The following is a 23223-nucleotide window of genomic DNA, read 5'->3' as shown; positions in this document are numbered from 1 at the left end:
GGACGTGGACTGAAGTAAAGATTCACCCGGATCAGAGGAATAATATGCAGCAACAAAAGCTCTAGAGAGATACTATTCATCTTTTGGTTTGGTTTAATCCAAACATAGAAATAGCCCGGGTCATAAAATGGCCGCAAAACTGATATTTATCTTTAAATATTTCAACCAACACACTGAGGCCAGACATGGGTTTGGGAGGCATTGGTCACGGATGATGCTAATAACTCGTAAAGATTCCTGGTCATCTGATGATAATAATTAACACAATAAAAGCTCACCGTTTTTCCCTTTGCAATTTCCCTTGTTGATAAATGTAACATATATATTAACAATCTAATTACACTGCATTTTTAACGTCTATTTCCCTAGAGTAATATTTATACTAAGTAATTATTACTTTTTGATATAAGTATGTTGGATATTTTGATATATATATATCTTTTAACTTTATTTATATTTCTTATATTTTTTATTTATTATTTTTTTATATATTTATATTTTTTAACGCTGCTCATTTCCTATTCATTAGCTACAACTATGAAGACCATTCCCATGTGGTCACTTTACAGTAGGTATAATATGATCTAAAATTAGTGGATTCAGGGTATAAGTATACTGGATACCACGTTTATACACCGTAAAATAGATAAAAGGAATTGAAGAAATTGAATTATTTAAAATTAGTTTAAAAAATATGTTCTTGAGATATTTTGAATAAAATAGTAATGTTAACAAAAGTTTATATTAGTTCTTAAGATGTATGAACAAATTTAATAAAACATAGATTAATAAATAAACATGATTCCGTATTTTTATTCACTCTTAAAAAGCTGTAGTAAAAAAATCCTTTGTGCGCGGTAATGTTACATTGTGTTACCGCAAGCAAAAGACGGAATATTCTGAGTTTCAGACATTTGAAAAAAAAACATAGAGACATACTATTTAATAATTATTTTTCCATAATTAATTAAAATATAATTTATAACAAAGTAAATTAAAAATCATTAAAATAGCCGGTCATCTTACATGCGTGCACCCCCGCTATAACCGACTGAATCTCTTTCACATAAACACCGGCCACAGAACAGCGTCTCTGTCTTTCTTGTTATGAGTTCTATCTTCGTGCTCTCTCTTGTACAGATTTATTATTGTATTGGCGTCACATTCATTCTTCGCACAGCAAGGATAAATATTTTTTGTATGAAAATCCAACATATTTATACAAATTTTATTTTCCAAATCCGGTGCGAAAATGTCGATTTGAAGATTAGAAAAATTAAACTTTATCATTTTAAAAAAAGAAGAGAGATATATCAAGTCTTGTATCGTATATAGACTAGTGTGACATCACATTCACGCAGGAGTCAAAATGCCTACAGAACACTGCCAAAATAATGGCTGATAAACGGGACGCCCCATAAAATACAGGATCGTTGCACGTTGCAACCCATTGAGGTATATAACTAGAAACTAGAGTAAACATAAGCGTTCGAAATATGTTCCCTCAACCTGCGCCCATTGGTCTATGTTTGATAGAACGGACTTTAGTCTGTTGCGAGCGTTCCCCAGATACTTTTCTCCTCGAAATTACTAAAATGCCTGTATGTACGCTAAGATACTGCACAAATCGATCCGGAAAAGCGATGGTTTAATCTTTCGCCGGCAAGTAATGTTATTATCTTAATCAATACTTATTTAAAATAGCTATTTTAATGTCTTATTAATATGTTACAATTCGTGAGTTATCGCCTGTCTCCGTCCTGCTCAGTTAGTCGGGCGTAAAGCGAAACGACAAACAAAGGTGACGCGTATGCAGATGGGAGCGACATACTGAATAGAACTTACAGTAGACCGATGTAAACAGTCCGTGCTTTTTATTGTACTACTTGTTTTGCTTGTCAAAGTCGAGGTGACGATACTTGATATCTCCGCTGGTCAATCCCTGTCCTTTAGGGACGACTTTTTAACTCAGATTTGTATGGGGTGTTATCTCTATATATTATAGCTTAATGTTGCAACCACGATTTTTCTTCATTTTATATTTTTCTGTATGAATCATCATACACCTTACATAAATGTAAATTATGCCATTTTGGGCGTATTAACAAATAAAAAAAGCGAAAAAAAAACTGTTATTCAGATATGCAACCACAGGATATACAACGGACATAGTAAGGGCGTATTTACCGGCAATAAATTGTAGAAATCTAGAACTAGCAGTGATAATAATATACTGTGCTATCGATATACCTACATAGATACTCTAAATGTATCCGGGACCAGAAACATCTGCACAGCATGTGGAACGTAGTGAAGGGAATTTGGGGAATGTGCGAATATTAAAAAAGGGATTCCAATGAGACAAGACCGTTCTTTGAGCACACCAAACAACTTGACTGCGGAATAAGGGTAGACGCGATAGCGAAAAAACAAACAATCATGTTTTGAAACGAATAAAAAAAACCTTATGTTACTTTGTTTAGATTAATTCACGATGGAACAACTAAATCGCACAATTAAAAACATGTGACGCATTTTATACACCTCGATTCGTGATTATGCTAAATTTCAATGACGCAATTGTGGATTAGATACACCTACCCGGGATTTGGAATCTACGAATAATCAATGGAGTATCGTTTTTTCAAAACACGATATTCACCCCACAAGGCGATTTGGCTTTTTTTCTAATTTAAAGCCAGTATCGAGACGCATCGATTACCCGGAAAAAACTCACCAAAACACACTTAAAAAATATCTAAGTTATCGTTTTTTTAAAACACGATATTTTAAATCCCAAACTTCAAAAATTCATATCGGGTGCTAATGAAATGTAAAAGAAAATCATAAACTATACCTAAAGTATAAATTAGATTGCCTTCAGGCTTAGTGTAATATGTATTTTTTTAAAACAGGGATTGTTCGCGCGATGTGGCGCGAATCACAAAAAACCCTCTCCTGAAAAATCGCGCTTTAAGCGAATGTCGAATTTTGAAAAAAACGGTTCTCAATTCCCCACTGTGATTTACAATCAACTGCCGCTAAAACATAATTAAATAGAACAAACAATATTGCGTCTTGTTCAATTGTTACAGTTCTGTGAAAGTTACACTGATATTTTTATAGCTACATAATATACTACTCACCAAAGTATTACACTTGATAGGCACACTACAGAAATTACACTGATTTTTGGTCATTAAAACAAAATGAATTTAAGTCAAAAAGCAGGTATGGACACGAGAAAATTGAGGTTTACTCATTCGTAATTTATATACTATAATTTTTATTGGAAATTATTTATATAATTTAGTTTTAAGGAAAGCAAAATTGTACCTCTCCCTCATTAAAATATAAATGCGTCATTTATTCATTTATAATATATTATATATGAATAAATGAACAAATAAATACATAATATATAATCAGCATTTATAACGTCAATGCTTGTATTATAGTTTACATGAGTCGGAGCAAGGAAAGAAAAATATTTTGGCAAATATATATGACAATCTGGTTGTGGTCCCGTGGCTAGTGTTTTGGACTCACGTATCAAAGGTTCGAGGCTCGCACCCAACTCTATAACAACTTGAATCTCATTTTCAAATAGTGAGTTATTTGCAACTCATTAAAAATGGCCTCCCAAATTAAAATATTTTGGAAAATCATAAGAACGCAAATGTTTTTTTTTCAACAAAAAAAAGTTAATTTATTACGGTATAAGTAAATTTCTATTATATTGTTTTTTTTTAAAGTTCTAATCGTAAATGCATTTATAATTATTACCAACTATACCCTCTTTATCTTTACCTCAAGACTCACCAACGTATTTTTCCTTCTATTGCAATTTATAATTAAGATTCATCAATCAACTCTCGTTCATTTAATACAAATATTCACATAAGGCTCTATCTAAAGTGCGATTTGTTAAGATATATAGTATGTACCATTATATAGTGGATATAAAATACATCAACATTAATCACAAAACTATATTCATAACACCATAAACAGCCAAACTTCTACTACCTTCTACCTTCTTCGGATCATAATACAATTCACAAAAAACTCTCCTCCTAAATAAAGTATTATAATATTTCGTTCTATTGTTGGTCTCGGGTCTCAGGTAAGTAAATCCACAGGTGTTGGCTTGAGAACCGGGGCTTTGTTAACTTTTCGGCCCACACTTCATATTATAATAATAGTCTTCTATTGTTGTGGGGTTAGAGCCACCATTTTACCATATTTCTCATTTTCAAGAGAATATTATTATATGTGCAAAGAGGTAATATGTCAGTTAATAAAATACGAACATAATGAGGAAGTTCACTGGTTTTTTAAATTATTTTTTATTCTTGAATAGACTATTAAACTGAGTCATTTGATTTTTCATTTTTTTTTTATGTATAGTTTTTTTATGATATTATTATTATTTTTTTTTAACTATTATTATTATTATTTTTTATTTTTTTTTATTTTTATGTATCAGCACTATGATTTTTCAAAGTATTGTATTTTTTAAATTACTTCGTGTATAACGTCTTAAATTTTCTTCCCTTCTCGGTAAGTTTTGCTGATTGATCAGTTGAATTACCGTTACCGGAAATCTACCACAACTCCCTTATTATTGGTTGATTCGGAAGAACTAGTGACGTCATTCGAAGTAGTTCGTTTTTATTATTTTTTTAATGCATTTTTAAGAAACTTTGCATTATAATTGAATGCTCTAATTTTTACCGCATGTGGGAATACATTTTTTATATCAAATTTCCCGTAGGGCTGAACTTCCTCATTACGACCTCAGAGTAATAATGCGCTACCGCTATAGAGCCGCTAATACGGGCGAAAATCATTCTAGGATTTATTTTATTTATTATTAATTACGAAGGTAGCTATAGTTTACAACAAAAAAATGGGCCGTAGGTACTCAGGTCGAGAATCACAAGCACAGCGACGAAACCGTCCGTTGCACGTACCAAAAACCAAACCAAAAAATTGCAACGCTTTTGTTTTATAGAGTGACACGGCATATCTATATAGCTGTTAGCTGTAGCACGTTATTTAAGATTACGACACTACCAGTCAAATGAATAAGAAGGTTGAAAAAACAGAAATTATTTTAAACACTTTGTAATTAGTTGTCGATTTTTAAATATTTTTTTTTCAAATTTCTTCTTTTTTTTTAGAAAACATATATTTGCGTTCTTATGATTTATCCAAATACTCATATTTTATTTTGAGAGTCATTTTCAACGAGTTGTAAATAATTTACTACAAGAAAATGGAAATCAAGTTGGGGTAGAGTAAGATTCGAATCACGGACTTTTGATCCGTGAGTCCGAGACACTAGCCACGGGACCACAACCCGATTCCCAACTTTCGATCTGACAAATATAAATATTGCACTTTTGCATTACACTGTCATTTTTTGCATTTTATTATGTAGTTATTATCCTACATAGCTATAAGCTACTTCCATTCAAATAGGTGCATTTTTGTTACTTAAGTTGAATGACAAATTATGAAGTGCTAGATACATAACTCATACAGTTATAGCCACAGCATCTATTCAGTAGTTACAGCCCAACTTTCATAGATCTGTGGGGTTTATAGTCCATAATCGATGACACACACGTGCTTAAACATTTTACCAGAAATAGTGCGATGATCGAAGAGAGCAATGTCATTATTTTCTATAGAATCCAATACAACATATAATGCAACTCTAACAGCATTGCATATAAAATCGGGAGCATCGTTCTGCAGTACATTCACACCGTCCTTACCACGGAGAAATAAACTACAAAAGAATGTGGCCTATAAAGAGGCCACGGGGCGTAGAATACCAGTTAGGAAGTCAGTTCAGTTCAGTCCATCTCGACGCAGTCACTCAGTTCCAGCATTTATTTCAAGTGCAGTCTCTTCAACTCCTAATCGCCGTAAAACTCGTGCGACATAATTCATGATTTATTCGCCATGTAATAAATAAACATCAAACAGCAAACTCGTGTCTTCTCTTTTAATCTCTAACTAGGGTAGAAGCTCCAACCCTCAACTACTCAACTCCTACAGATCTAAGTCCAAAAAGATTTGGTTCGAATGGCTATTTTTTTGTTTTTCTTTGGAATTTCTAAGATGCAGCCCACACAATAGTGCATGAAACACTTGTGTGCAAGGTAAAAAGGTTGCATGATCATTCACAAAATGTATTATACTTTTGAATGCAGAAACGATTTCTTTGGCGGAAAGATTTCTAAAGAAACTGAAGCAGTATCGCCAGGATTGTATGGGATGTCTACAATACGTAGAATCTAAAGAATTGGCAATAATTTTTAATTCTTATGTAGGAACGTAGAAGCTCATTTCACTGAAGGATTCTCCGCTCTCCCAACTCATTTGTTAATACAAATTATTGTGAAAGAGGATTGTTGGTGATTTCCGGGACTTTGTAATGTAAAAAATATCATATATTATTTATTAAAACAGTGTTTTAAATACACAGGAAGACGTGGATTACCCATAAGGTACGGCCGGTATGAAAAGTTACTTTATATAATACATCCATAAGTACCTTATAGTACAAGTATGTATATGTTTAGGTACTTGTGAGTTGATAAAAACTATCAAATTTCCACATCCTCGCCGAATGAAATTTCTAGGAAAATTGTTTTCAGCGATGTTTTGAGTAAGTCCAAATGTTTACAGACAGGCTGGATTTTCTCCCTAGGGAGTAATCCAGATCTAATTTAGTAGCAACACCCCTGTTTCCCCCGAAAACATTTCTGAGAAGGAAATATGGAAGTCTAGGCATTTACGGGCTTTATGACCTGTCATTGGCTGGTTTAAGTGGCCACTTTACACACTGTGTAACATTTACCATTCTACCTATGTTTAAACATCCACATTTCCTCAACTCTTCAAATATTTTTTATGTTACTAATAAGTCGTAAAAAAAGTTTTTTTACTCGGCAGTATTTCGTAGACCCTTATTAATTGCAAAAAAAACTGATATTTCCCTATTACAAATTAATATAAAATCAATATTTAAAGCACTAACTTTGTGATTTTCCAAGTGAAATACGTATTTAGTTTGAGTAAAATCGCTCAAATAAATTTAATATGCGGACCGGTTTCAGAACATACTAATCATTTGTCAATGCCTAATTGTTATATAACGTATCGACCAATGTTTCAACGGCCATTTTACCAAAAATTTATTTAAGTAAAATTTCGTTTTGAAATTAAGCGTTAAAATTAATTTATTATAATGCGCCTAAAATGAAATTGGGCTACATACGGGAATCATTCGTGTGTAGAAGGGTGAGTACATAAAGTGTGAAACTATTTCTTCAACCGGCTGAAATTATAAGCCAAATTTGCAGGCCCTAATAATCCATCCTCAATTACATACATTTATGCTACGAAAGTGCTAATAATTGGCTAATTCACAGCCCGTTTTTGTTTTTAAAAATCACCTAAAGGGGGCTTTACAATTAAACAATTTCGTATATTTATATGTACATTATGCAGCGTTGCCAACCTCCATCAAGATAAAATTGGTAGATTCTGAAAAAGAAATCGGTAGATTCTTTATCAGCTGGAACAGTTTCACCGAAATTAATTAAGCTGTTTCTTGTGACGAGCCAAGTTGCCGTAAACTGTTGTTTAAGAAACAATTTTAGATTATTTTCATTTTGATGAGACGGCAAGATTTTGCGACACCGCTCCAAAAACGGAAAAAAAGGAAAAAAAATCACATTGCAGGTCCGATTTTTTGTTTCCGTGAAGGGAAGGAAGGCCACGGTTTTACCGCGCTACTCTAAAAACTGTTTTTTACTAAACAGTTTCACATTCCAGGGCCTCAATTATGAACGCTATCTTCATCTGTACATATCGAGACTGTATACTTAACTTCCGTACTATCAGTATCTTCCTCGGTATGTTCTACCTACTTGCCATATCGACATCATATGATCGAAACGAACCAATGAATGACCGCAAAAATTAGTCCGCGTCCCTTACTTCATTAGCATTTAAAATAGTTCTCATTTATATTTTAAATGGGCTACTGAGATAGAAAGTGCTCACTTCAAAGCGATTATAAACTCCAATAAATCCCAATTCAAGCAAAAAAGCTCGCTTGTTTATGATTTTTATATGACTTTTAACCATTGCCAAAACGATATGCTTAACGATCATCTGCATTTATCTATTAAGGTAGTACTGAGCGATTACAAGGCCCGACTCTCGATAGGTTCTCTCAGAAATATAGTAAAACAGATGGAAAAAATATAACTAAATTTATTTTTTACAGTGGTAACTTTCTAACGCCTAGAACTAACTAACTCTACTTTCTCTTTCTAACTCTTATATGTTAATAGGACAGAACCTACACGACATTGTTTTTGCATCTAGGCGTTCGTTTTATTAAACTGACAGTTGTGTCGGAATTCAATTCGGCTTAAAAAATATTTCTCTCATATTTTTAATAGGCTTTTAAGAAAAAAAGTGCCAACCTCAAAACGATTAAAAATTTAAAAAAATCATAATTAAAGGAAAAATTGCTCGGTGGAACAAATTTTTTGACACTTTTAATGCCTAAATAAACGTATCGAGGGGTTCTAGACCCGTCGGTATAAACCGATGTACTTACATCAAAACTTGGTCGTAGTCGGTCGGGAGAATTTTATCTTCAACTATGAGGTCATACTGAAGCTGTCATTTTAGAGGGTAGATATGTGTACCGTGACGTACGCTTCCCCTTGTTTCATATCTATGTACCAACCCAAAACTCGAAAGTAAGGGGTCGGAAGTATATCTTTGTAATCGCTAGAGAGAATTTATCTTTCACTATACCGCCAAGGTGAAGGTATGACGTCTTTATCTTCCTATCATAATCAAGGCCCAGGAACAGGGGTGGGCTGCTGTTCTATAATAAAAATTGGCAATTGTTCAAAATGTTTAAAAATCGGTAGAATGTCCATCGAATTTGGAAGATCGGTAGGTTGTTCACAAAATCAGAAGACCTTCCGACAAATTGGTAGAGTTGGCAACGCTGATTATATATACATATATAGGGACTAAACTTGCATCCATAGTAACGTATATGAGAATGAGACTATGCTGCCTTCCTAGGAATAACATTGGCTACGTTTTCCAAAAATAATGGAAGACAAACACTGTTGGCTTACTTATAATATAAATCATTGCACAACGCTGCTCCAGAATATATCTAAGAACTACGCACTGCAGATGAACTAGCTGAAAGATGTCTTACGCTTAGATAAGCTACATATCCAGGAAAAAAATATGCTCTTACCTGTATGATGGTATGATAAACCAAACAAAAGTATTTGAGTCATTGAAATTTGAGCAGATGGGTTTTTTTCTTTTGTTTGCAACTGTTGTTTACCTAATGCGCAATACACCTGCACTTTAAGAGTTTAGACAGTTGAGTCTCGACAGGTCGGTGGCCGTTCATCTTGTATCTAGTAGAGGGACGTAGGAGGTCCAAGTACCCGGTGGTGTTGAGAGCACGGAGTGTGGATAAACTGCTTCGCGTAGGTACGTGGTGCACAAGAGCTGGGGCCGCCCACTGAAGAAGCCGTGGGCGGCGCGTGCAGCCAACAGCCTACGACCCACGGAGCTACAGAGAAAGGTACTGCAACAAACAATATAGGTAGCAGTGGAGAGAGTATAGATTCTAGAAGAACCATATTGTCGCCTCTGCTCTCCATGGAACGTAGTTAAGCAAAAAGCAGCCAGTCCACAATTGAGAAAAAATGAGATATTGGTGTTACCGGGTACAGTAAGGTCAATTCTATGTTCTGCTAAAAACAGCCAGACCGCTTTCATACAAAAAACTGTATTAATCACCTTCTGAAAATGGTGTCGATCACAAAAACGACATTTCTCATTAGTAGAAAACACCCACAGCACAAGAAACATCTTTTGGTACTTTAAAAATCATTAAAACTGGCCAAAAACATACTTAGATTCTTGTTTGAAATATTAAAAATAAACAAATGTATTCATTTTTTTATTTTGTTTTTATTTACAGTATATATTAGGTAAAACATAGTATTAAAAAATAATGGTTAATTATATAGAAATGAAATACATATTAAAAGTAAAAATAATAAACAAAAAATCCCACAAAGGCATGGCCTGTTCGTAGGTAAACAAGAAATGTTTATGAATTTTTGCTCCTATAATAAATAGACAGTTTTAATATTTTTGTGCAACATAAAGAGAAAAGAAAGTATTCTTTAAAAGATTCTAAGGTATTTTTTTATTGAAATTAAAAAAGGAAATAAAAAATATAAAAAAACATAAAAATATTCCTTATTATTAAAGGGCAACAAAATATATCATAGAAAAAGAGTTCATAACTTTAGTTTGAACCCAGAATAGTGCGTGTTTTTTTAAAAATTTGGAAAGTTTGGGATCAATTAAATATTATCAGTAAAAAGGGAATTAAACATTTTTTGGCCTATAAAATAGCATGTGTCTGCGGTATTTTTTTTTTATTGTAATTAAAAAAGGAAATCAAAAATATAAAAAAACATAAAAATATTCCTTATTATTAAAGGGCAACAAAATATATCATAGAAAAAGAGTTCATAACTTTAGTTTGAACCCAGAATAGTGCGTGTTTTTTTAAAAATTTGGAAAGTTTGGGATCAATTAAATATTATCAGTAAAAAGGGAATTAAAAATTTTTTGGCCTATAAAATAGCATGTGTCTGCGCTAGCCTCGTTTTACAATGTGGTATTTCTAACACACAATTCCTTCTTTGACTTGATCTATTTGAATTACTTGTAAATAAATTTTGCTTCTTAAATATATATTTTAAACATTGAAAACACTATATTTGTCGTATATCTAAAAGTTAAGCTTTTTGAAACAATTGGAAAGAGGGAAAAGTGCGTTTTTGTGAAGCATTATTTTTTATATAAATTTTTTAACAGTTTCTAAAGGTTTGATATTGTTTATCATCTGTCAAAAACATTCCAACTGTTGTGTAGATTTGATTGTTCGCCGTTTTCACAAATGTGTTATTATCTCAGTTTCACTTTTCTATGGCTGGCTGCTTTCTGCATAACTACGTTCTATTCATCGGTGTCAAAAACCCGCGCTGGCGTTCTCTCTTAGCAAAATGGATAAGAAATCAATCGATCTATCCTTGTGAAATATAAATCATGCGGGTATTTAGCTTTATAGGAAAATATAAATAGATGACTGAACTAGCAAATCGCATCTGAGCGATAATAATGGCATAAATCCATAATTGACGTTTTTGAGTTAAATATACATAAACGTTCCTGAATATATTTCTTATCCGCATCATTGACGGCATGATTCGTTAAAATATTTATGTAGCCTTAAAAGTAGTCGTAAAAGTAGCCAATTTTCCTATAGCGATATTCAAATTCAAGAAAATAGTGGCACAATGCTCAGGATCTCGAATACGGTAAGCGAATGCACTAACCACTACGAACGAAGCGTACTTATCTTCACACGATTTCCTTTTTCGAGAATTTCACCTGAGAGCAGCGTTGCCAACTCGATAAATTTTTCGGTAGATCTACTGATTTTGGGAGCAATCTACCGATCTACCGAATTCGACAACAACAAGTATTCATATAAATCATTCTAGTGTACCTACTGACACAAACGAAATGTGTATGTTTAATTGGTTCACCGACAGGCACACACACATAAATAGAAGATTAGTAAACATTCGAACGCACTGTATCTCAAGTACATGGTTGATAATATTGAAAATGAGTGTCCATATGTTTACCCTAAATCCCGTAAATTCTCTGTCAAAATATTAAATCTTGACTAACTAAACGTTATTCAATATTTGTAAATGGGTTTTGATTGTACGTTTAATTGGTGTCCTGACGAAGAGACGGGTACGTCTCGAAACCGGTAGACATAGAAAAGCCGGTAAGTAATTATATCAAAATATTTAATAACACTTAGTAAAATGTTTGACCACAAATTTAATGGTTTAAATATTTATAAAATATTTAGGATTAATCCAGAGCTCGTCTGCTAAGATTTAGACATAAAATCTGTACCTTAAAGCTGAATGCTGGATGTAACGTTTGGTCAATTGTTTAGGAGAGTGGTCTGAAATTGTAAAACTGTTTCAAATGTATCTCTCGAAGTAAAAACACAATTTATTGCTGTTTTTTGGGATTTATAGGCTTTTGATGAGAATATTTAAGAAAAAAACACAAATATTGACTTTTAAATAACTACTATGGGACTACAATGTTTTTTTGTTATAACCACCCAGCCCGCGCCCTTATTACTCCTCGGACTTCAGTATAAAAAGTAATGTAGAATAATGAATGAAAAACAATGTATTTATAAAACTTTCTTTCGGCAAAAACATTGAATAAGGTGCCATTAATTAAAATATTAATAAAACATTAATTGAAAGTAAACAGGATGTGAAAAAAATCAAAGTAAAATAATAAAATTAACGGAAAAAGAAATGACATAATTGTTAAGTATGGTTGATTATGACAATAATACTTGATCTTGTGAAAAATCCTTTGCTACGTCAGAGGCAATCCACCATTTCCAGGTATCTACTGCTTTAATACCAGCAAACCGTTGAATTTTGTTGAAAGCGTGAGTATTATTACTGCACTACTGGTGTTTTAGAACAAGCTATTTCAGTAGTGGTATGCCGGAGGACTTCAATGTTTTTAGCATTAATAGAGTCTAAATAGGTATATGAGTAAAATAACATTCATAACTCAATTTTGCAAAAAAATTAGACTTCCAGCCTTTTGGCTTTAAGGGACAGAAATATTCTCGATGTTAAATTTGTTTTTGTTGTATAATCAAGCATTGTTTGATGTTTTCCATGACTGAATTTTTTAACAAAAGACCTCTTATGTATATTTCGCCGGACGTTGCTTTCACATGGCAACAATAGTCACGAGAGATAAAAGCTAATAACATCTGCCTGTAAAAAGTAAAAATATAACTATAAATCGGCGATCTCTTACACGAGTAACTTGTTTGCCAAAGGCTCCAACGCCCACGCCCGAGCCTGTGCCTCTTCAGAAAAGTTCTGCAATAGCTAACGACATTTTAACTCATATTTAAATTAGCACATGCCTAATCAACGAGACGCGAAAGCGACTTTTATTTATTTATTTATATTATATATTATAAATATTTATATTACAACACAACACGATAAAATATGAATCCCCGATGAGTAATTAATATCTTCAGTATTTAAATTTACTGCAACAGAGAGGAAAAACATAATTGAGAAGGTAATATGGAAGTCTAGGCATTTATAGGGCTTATGACCTGTCATTGGCTGGTTTAAGTGGCTATTTTACACACTGTGTAACACTCACCATTCTACACATGTTTAAACATCCACATTTCCTCAACTCTTCCAACTGTTGACTCTTGTGAAGTTAAGGAGCTGAAACCTTTATCATGCGGGTGAGATTTATCCAGCTGAACCAAACCACCTGTAAAGTGGCCACTTAAACCAGCCAATGACAGGTCATAAGCCCTGTAAATGCCAAGACTTCCATATTCCCTTCTCAATAATGTTTTACCTCTCTGTTGCAATATATTTAAATATGAATTCCTAGGGAGGAAATCCAGCCAGTCTGCAAGCATTTGGACATACTCAAACATTGTTGAAATCTACCATTACTATCGAGCAGGGGAATAATCAATGACCTCTTGTTCATTTATAAATTATTTAACAATATGAAATAGATTGCTCTTAATTGTTAAGTTTTATACCTTTTCGTATACCACATGGACCAATTAAGACTTATTTTCTTTTTGTTTCAGTCATCATAATGGTACTAATTATTCATTAAATTCACCAGTTACTGATATGCAGCGGCTTGCAAATCAATACAGCGACGATTAAGCTTTATTTTATACCTTGCAACTGATGATCAGATCCTGTGTCCTGAAAAAAAAAACAACATTTGCGAATGAGGAAGTTCTGTGGTTTTTAACTAATTTTTTATTTGTCAATGACTATCAAACTAACTCAAATGTAAAATAAAATAAATATGTATCGTATTATCAGCGCTATGATTTTTTAATGTTTTGTAATTTTGAAATTACTCCGTCTGTGACGTCTCGACTTCTCTACGGTGAGTTGTCCTGATTGGTGAGTTGGCTTCCCGGTAACCGGAAATTTATCACAACACTCTGTCATCGGTTGATTTTGAATAACTAGTGACGTCGATCGGAGTAGTTCATTTTTATTAATATTTTTTTTTTCATACATTTTTGAGAAACTTCGCCGTAGAATTAAATTGACGCATTTTTACCACGCGCAATAAATCATTTTTTTATATCCAATTGGAGAGGTAGAAACGTTATAATTTACTATGTATGTACAAAACACTTTATACTTACTTTAAAAAAAAATCCCGTTACAATTAACTTCCTCATTGAATGAATAGTTTGGTTTTTCGTTTTGTGTTTTTTTTTTAAATTTGTATACTCAATCGTATTTTTCATGCTTGCCTTATGAAACAAAATGAAAAAAGGTTTCTTTTTTAAATTAGAATTTCAGTATCGTCGACGAAAATTGAAAATGGTGTAAGGGACAATGTGTGAATTGTGCAAGAAGGAAAAAAAAATCACAATAAATTTTAGCAAATATTTGCATTCAGCCACTTACCAACTTTTTAAGTCTATCGCTTTCGAGACGTACTAGTATCTTTGTTGAAAGCTGCTGAATTTCCCATGTGACCAAGAAAATATATCTATATATTATACACAGATTTTGTACAGAAACAAAGGTTGACTAATAAATCTGTCTCGCATTCGTGTGGTATCAAAGCTTAAAACGGTGCATGAAATTTTTCTCTGAGATCATATTATTAGACAAATTATATCAATCTTCGTTATTCATCTAAGTACATATTATATTGTAAATCGACTTCCTTGCAAGAAACTCTGTTAGATACAAGATCAGTGGTTAATACTCGTAGTTATTAGTAACATTATTTCAGATACAGGTAACGCAAGATTTCACGAGTGACGTGAAATCCGGCAAAGATGCGATTAATTAGACCCTACATTGACTATGAATACACAAGATGGCACCCGTGGGCGGACCGGAAATCCAGCGGACAAACACATCATCGAAGCCGTGGCAGACTTATGGAGACGATACATCATCCATCTGTTGCGGAGGAAGCAGATATGAATATCGTAATGGGAACATCGTATTGATTGATAATTCTACTAAAACAAACGGACAGACTCAGGCATGATAATGGATTCGTAGAAATCTTATTGAAAAAACAAGAAATTAACATGTTCGCAATATTATAATATTACGTGAGTCAAGAAAATTGGCAGAAAGATAAAATTTAGATGGTTTTTTAGTTACAACACCTGTCAGGTGCATGATGTATTTTTATTCATAACGGAAACAAAACTGCTGAAAACTTACTATTATTATGAATAACTTAGTAAATCATTTCAGTATACGAGTATTTAAAATTAAATGTGATTGTCCTCAAGCCTGGGTGTTCTGTTCTGTAATTCACCACTATAATTGAGCCACCTGGCCTGCTAAGGTGTAAATAAATCTACAAAAATTAAATTTTGTATTTTTTAAATATTATCAAAGCAAAACCGTTGTTTTTTATGTGGCAATTGTTGGAATTAATCCAACGCAAACAAAAAATATAAATTAATACAATAAACAATCTGGCACAAATCGGGTATTTTATCTAAGCAAACGTAATGACTTTAATTTAGAAAAATACTCACTCAGGAAAATAACGAGAAATTCGCAGATTTACAAAGCTCACCTCGACAATTTATTTTTGTGATTTTAGCCTTCAATTATTACCAAGGATTATTTATAAAAATACTCATATTAAATTCGATGTATGCACTACACACAACACATATTTTTTGCTGGCGTATTTATTTCGATGCTTATTTGCATATGTTTTTTTCTCAAATTTTAAACAAATACGGTTATTTGAAAGTTTGTCTATTCGCTACTTATAACTTTATTTATTTGTTTAAATACTAATTATAAAAACAAAATAAATAATCTATAATTAACTTACTGATTAGATTTAAACATTGATAAAATGTACACGTAGGCGGTACCTATTTATGAATTAAGTTTTTTACAGTTGTGCACTCAGCGCTATGTTTTAAGATACATTTTACAGACAATGAGGGACTTCAGCCCTACGGGAAATTGGATCCAAAAAATGTTTTCTTGCGCGCGGTAAAAATTAGAGCATTAAATTGTACTATAAAATTTCTTAAAAATGTACGAAAAAAATAATAAAATAAATAAATAAAATAAAACAATAAATATTTTATTAAAAACGCACTACTTTGAATGACGTCACTGGTTCATATGAATCATCCAATGATATGAGAACTTTGAAGAATATCCGGTTTGGTTACCGTAAACGAACCAATCGAAAGAACTGTCATAGATCAACCTCTGACGTCACACGAGGAGTTATTTCAGAAATACAAAACTTTAAAAAATCATAGCGTTGATAATACGATATATAAAAATAAAAAAAAATTGGCTTAGTTTAATATTCCATTAACAAATAAAAAAAGAAAAAAAAGAAACTAAACTTCCTCATTATGATAATACAAAATGTATATAGTACCAATTACACTTATTATTAACGTTTAAAAAATAAAATCATCAACTTGATATAAATAAATTTTGTAGTTTTTTTTCAATGTACCTATGATTAAAGATATACCTACCTGTCCGTTTTTTTATTTTTAAATCTAACTTTTAAATTTTTATATGTCATTAATGATTTAGTTTTTTGCCCAATATGTTGGCATGTTCATTGTATGAACCCACTGTGTTATAATATGTACATATAAACTTTTTATATATTTTTTTCGTTCACCTACTGTATAATATTTTAAGGGTTTATTTCCACACATTATGTTTTTTTCGTATAGTAAAAGATTAACAAATAAAAACACAATATAAAGATTCATTTACATATCCTGATAAATTTATTTACTTACTTATTATATATACGGCCTAAGTCAATTACAACAGTTTTATGAAGAAACGTATGTACAAAAAAACTAAACAAAAATAACATAAAACTATGTAGCAAAGACAGACAAGGGCAATAAAATAATGGTATTACAATATTGTATTCAAAAACACGTTAAACATACAAGACTTCGAGCTTAACAAATGAACATCAAAATGAAAAGATAATGTGGTGTTTTGAGTGCTGAAGAATTATTTATTCAAATGAACATCTATATGTTTAATAGCGCTAGAAAATAGGACTTATTTACGGCCAAAGTCAACAACGTTTTGAGTATGTCCTAATGTTCGGCTGCAGTTTCTCACTAGAAAGTTTTTTAGATCTAAATTTGTTGCAAAGTGGCCGCTTAAACCAGCCAACGACAGGTCGCTAGCCTTGTATATGTCTAAACTTCCATATTCCCTCATAAAAATGTTTTTCCTCTCTGTTGCAACAAAATAGGGCCAAAGTAAAATTTACAAATATAAAAAAAACACAGTTTTCTTAAAAAATAATAAGAAATGTGCTGGAATTAGACTGAAATTAGCAGACATTGAAAAAAAAAAAAATATTTGTAAAGGATTAAAAGGAAAAATAAACATAGTAGAGTAACATTCGAGCTTCTCGAGAATTCATCCGAATCAACTAATAATAAAACACAAAGATTTTTGACTGCCGATGAGTTGAATATTTTAGTGAATCCTCCAATTCGAAGCGAACTATCGATTTATTCAGAGCTGTCAGATTTACAAATTGGAAATGTGATTTATAAAGCATCAATAAGCTGGAGGAGGTATGCACTTAATTACCTCAGTTTGGTGTGAAACGAGGAGTGGAATATGAAATATGGATAAAATTAACAAAATGCAATATTAATTAATCGTAGCCGATAGATTTATACGACAGGCTCCCGAACATAAATTATTAAACGCGTGGGCAGAACAACTCCGAGTTTTGGGAAAGACCGATATTTTTGCTCGGGAAGTTTTCAAAAGCAACGCCGTACATTTTAAATAAGGTGTATTATTTTATTTATTGAATAAATTAGAGTTTTATCTACATATAATCATCACACTAGATGCAGCACTGAGCACCCATCTTGTGTTCCATTCAATCTAAGTTCTGGACATCGTGGCTTGCTCACTCACCACGTTTTGTTTGCCGTCTGCCATACTATGATACATTCCCACCTATCCTATCTATCATATAAATGGGGTTTTACCAGCGAAAATTAGATCTCGGAGATACAAGTTCTTTAGAACTTTTTACAGACTTTCTTTTTACACCTAGAAACATCCTTGGTCTGAAATGGGATTCCCATGTCAAAGATATTTACCGACAGACAAAAATACTTCCTTTCAAGGTAATGGCACTGCATGAAATCACCAACACTATTTTAAATATTAGCATTTTTTTACCGAAAAAATAAACTTTCCTGCTCACACAAATCATGATATTTACAACCACAATACACGAAACTCGAAAAATCTTCATGTTTCTAAATTTCGCTTAACGAAGTTCGGCAAAAAGTCTCTAAAAAATATTGGTCATTCCCGATTTAATAAACTGCCCGGTGAACTAAAAAAAGGTATTGCAATGAAAAAATATTACTTAAATCTTTTTGATAGTGATGGTTGTTAATATATAATTTATATAAAAAGTGTATAGTAATACTGCAAATACAAGCGATTTGCTTATGAATGTTGACAAATCGAAAGTGATGGTTTTTTAAAGGGATGAAAATATAATTTTTTTTTTTTAAATAAAATTTCAAAAAAAGCAAATGGCTGCTTACTTCTGCAGGGGAGAAACGAGGAGAGGGGAGGGGGAGTCTGATACGCCTGCAACCGAGCGGCCGAGCTCCCCTCTCTTCTCTCCTGCAGAAGTAAGAAACCATATTTTTAAAAATATATTATTATTTTTGTTCTAAATATTTTTTTAAATATGCTAATATGTCTTCTTGCTCATACTGATCATCGTGGTTTCGGATGTAACAGGGTTTAAAACACACTCTGTATAATTGTGAAAAACTTTATACTCATACATTACTATTATCGTGTGAATTGTTTATAAATCTTCTGTTGTTTTTCCAAATAAATTATTAAAATCCTTTTTTCAGCTTAATTTTTTCATTTTTTCCAAATAGTGGCCTCTCCGGCAGATGCTCACGTAGATGATTTTTAAAAATTTCCGTGCACACGAAATACTTAAATATTTTCAGTTTTATTTTAGTTAAGAGTTTGTCAAAAATATAAGATGGGCGTCTAACGATAATTATTGTTGCACTGCGCTGCACTGGGTTAGCCGATTAGGTTGCGGCAATTTAAGCTTCAGAAAAGGGCCTAAGGTAATATTCTTTGTCCGGCTAATAGCGGGTTACCTAACACCTAATGCGCATCCCGTCATTACACTAAATGCACACTTACCTTAAAACGAGGCTACCGGAATGGGCTCCAAATCCTGATACAAAATATCCAAAGGGAATATCTAAAGTCGGCCTTAGTCGAAGGTTAATGCTTTAATGGTGCCAAGTCACAATACTTCCTTAGCTTATTATAGTTTCAGTCAACCTCAGTCATAATAAATTATATTAAAATGTCATGTTTTGAATTGGTTTAAGCTACTATTAAAAAATCTTTTGCCGAAGGGCTCATTTCGACTAATAACTAAAATTATTTAATTAGATTTAAAAACTGAAGACATTTTATTTTTCTGTTAAACATGCATTTTCAAGTTTGCATCAATGGGCGTGTTAAAAATGCGTTACGCTGACTGCACTTTTCGTTTTAAACTGTGTATTAAAGAATGGGTTTCAGTGGTATAAATACATTTAAATTTACCATAATCATCATACATCTTTCTTTATCTGCAGATCTACGCCTAATAACCGTGGATAGGATGAAATTTTCTTTGTTTTCCAAACTTTTCAGTTTGTTCTATGAAAGTTAAAATTTTGTAACATTTATTACGCATAACTGTAGTGATCTGAACACGTATAAATATACTACAATGAATGACGTATAGATATCGATTTTTTTAGTTCTATGTATATGTAGGCACAAATGGAAAATATATTTTTTTCTGACCTGATTTATTGAACACCAAGGTAAAAATAGTGATTTAGAAGCACAGTGCGCATAATATGCAGTACCTTTTATGGTAATGATTTATTCGTCTAGGGATCAAGTGATATTTGATTGTCAAAATTTACAGTAGGTAATAACTAGAAAATACGTGGGTAAATCAAGTTCGTTAGTTTACCGCAAAAAACGCGCAATATATAATTTATTATTTTTTCTTGAAAGCATTTGATGGGATATTGAACAACGTTCTTACATGAAATGTCGATGAGCAGTCAGCAGTGGACAATGACAACACAAATACTTATTAGTATCAGTTTTACGAATATATTTCATTGGCCGCATTTTGAGATTTGGCGAAAGTACGCGGACGCGGACTGCAAAGAAACAATGGCACGATCAGACGAATCAAATCCTAAAATCTGCAGATGTCACGTCAAACGAGATGTACGAAAGTAGAAGAAATGGCGTGATGACGAGCAGTGTTAGTACAAGCAGGTACCTATTAGAAGCTTGAAGCTGGTATATCCAGGGATTTACATAAAATGATGCTGTGGGAAACAGTCTGTTAAATGAATATTCTAGACTAGTTCCGAGAAAGACATGCGTTTTGCAAGAAAGGTTATGCGGACTGCATCGGCAATGTGTTGTATTGTCGTATGTAGTACGCTTTGGCCAGATAAAATAAACATATGGCTTGGCTAACTTAACTTGCAAAGCAGAAAACCATGCCTCACGGCTTCGCCATTTGTGTCACACAAAGGAAACTTTCAAGTTTATGAGCGATGTGAATTACAGTGCTGACTTCTACCCTTTCTTTCCTCAAGCAGGCGGGTAACCATTAACAAGAAACAACAATTTTATGAGCGTGTTTAATATTTTACGCATAAAAACAAAAAAATTACAGTCAACTAGGGTTTGAAAACATCATACATATTTATATAAACATCAAAATATTTTACACATATATCAAAAAGCGATATTTGTTTTGTATGTAAAAGGAAATAGACGTTTAAATACAGTTTCATTAAGTAGTAAATATGTTTGTAAGAAATATTTATGGAACAGGGATAAACAAAGGATAAAACAGAAAACAATATCTTATCAAGTTAACTATTTGAATATCATCAGACGACGGGAAATCTTCATTAGCATCTGTGACCGATGCCTCTCAAACCCAATAGAGAAATATCACATACTACGAATACCGATAAAAATATATGAAATATATTTAGAATAATTAATTGTATTTTAAAAATTAATGTGGAGAAATGTTTTCATATATAAATGTAAAAAAGAGATTTAATAAAAATATGATGCTAGAAAAACGCGACGTCTTTGGCCTTGGTTGTTGTGACGTCAAGATTCGTGATAATGTTCTGAACAAATTTCAATGGCCAGGAAAAAATAAACATGAATCGTGACGTATTAGGGGCGTGGCCAATGGTATGACCATTTTTGCGGGAATTTAAAATCACAAATTTAAAAATATTTTTTGTGCTACTAATAATTAGCAAAAAATTATTTTGTTACTGGACAGTATTTCATAGACTTTTATTACTTTAAAAATGTAAAAAAAATGAAACGGGATATTTCCCTATTCAAATCAGTACTTCAGGGTGTTGGTTGAAATATTGAAAGACAAATACAAGTTTTGGGGCCTTTTCATTACTAAACCTATTTCTAAGTTTGGACTTAACCAAACCGAAGGATGAAAAGCATATCGCACTTTTAAAGACAAACCGTTACTAAAAGAAAATATAAAATTTTACACAGGAGCTTAAATAAAAAAAATGCGAGGCTTTTTCGCAATAGAATTTAAGATCATGGTGCTTTGAGCCATCTTTAAGGGTCATAATATGGATATTTATTTACACTATAACATCGAATTCAGAAAAGTAGTTTCTTTTACATAGAACATTTTTAACTAAATTCTTGAAAAATTTCGTAATTTTTGCGATTATTTTAAATAGCTCTATACTCTATATTTTGCCATGCGAGTAGGAATGCTATGCATTTATCTCTTGTATTTCTTGCATTTAGCCCAGTTTCATGTGTTTTTTGTTTCAATACACTCAAAGTTTTTTCAAACTACATATTTCTGTTTTGGCATGTTTAATTATATTAGATAACAATGTATAAAGTCAAAAAGTATAGCAAATTTAATTAACACGAAAGAACTGCACAGTGCGACAGAGAGTTAATCCAATGCCAGCAAAAGCAAAAAGACACTAAGGTTTATTAAATTCATTTGCTTCAGGTGAATCTCCATGCCGATCCACAACACAACACACAAAAAACGCGACTTTATGGTGCCCGGAGAATCTCAGCAAAGTTACACGCGGGAAAACACGGGAATGTCACGTTAAAACAAAGCCACCTTCTAAATTATAAATATCATTAATATATATCAACAATAAATATGATAGGGTATATCGTGACATATATCTTTCGAACTCTGTAGTTGACAAAATAAAAATGCCTTTCATAGAAATGAAGTGGATAAACTCGTTTTTAAAATTATTTTTAATTCCGTGAAACAGCTAGACAAAAATATTTTTCTTATCAACAATAATTATTTCTTGTACCTGTAAAACGTATACTCACGAACTAAATACGACACAATCAATCCTTTGTGTTTTTTTTTATGTTGGAAAAAAGTTCTATGCATTCATTTGACCATCAACAAAAAATTTTGGTATCTAACATAAATTCTTATGAGGTCAGCTGTTCAATGATGCTTCTGTTTGCGACAAAGGGGTCAAATTTTCGATTGTATACCTATCATAAAAAATAATGTATTTTAATTTTAGCCTTATCCGGAATTTATAAAATTATTACAAGTGACTAACATCAAATTAAAATTATTTTACATTTTTAAACTTCCTATATTTTTACACAGTAAAATAGGTAAAAAAAAGACGAAGCCGACGACATAATCAAAAACCTATATATTCTGGAAATGTAATATCCCTTAATCAGATCTTGAGATTAATATTTTCAGTATTAGAATATTTATTTTTATTTTTCGTAAATACACTGACCAATTATCATATCGCTTGCAATT

The 23223-nt window shown here is 32.2% G+C and overlaps 1 protein-coding gene and 1 long non-coding RNA gene across 2 annotated transcripts in view; one reads left to right on the top strand and one right to left on the bottom strand.

The window, feature by feature from the left end:
* The window catches only part of tkv (serine/threonine receptor kinase thickveins), a 120804-nt gene that overhangs the window by 21219 nt on the left and 76362 nt on the right, over positions 1–23223 (bottom strand). The window lies entirely within an intron of this gene.
* On the top strand, positions 9466–15844 carry LOC148277638 (uncharacterized). The gene is made up of 2 exons (XR_015823403.1): positions 9466–9658; positions 15037–15844. It is a non-coding gene; the product is annotated as an uncharacterized LOC148277638 (long non-coding RNA).

The sequence above is a fragment of the Micrasema longulum genome, unplaced genomic scaffold (assembly GCF_059751315.1).
Source record: "Micrasema longulum isolate JH-2025_06_02 unplaced genomic scaffold, ASM5975131v1 h1tg001000l, whole genome shotgun sequence".
Lineage (NCBI taxonomy): Eukaryota > Metazoa > Arthropoda > Insecta > Trichoptera > Brachycentridae > Micrasema > Micrasema longulum.
The sequence above is the reverse complement of the archived record's forward strand: the minus strand, read 5'-3'. Positions and strand labels throughout refer to the sequence as shown.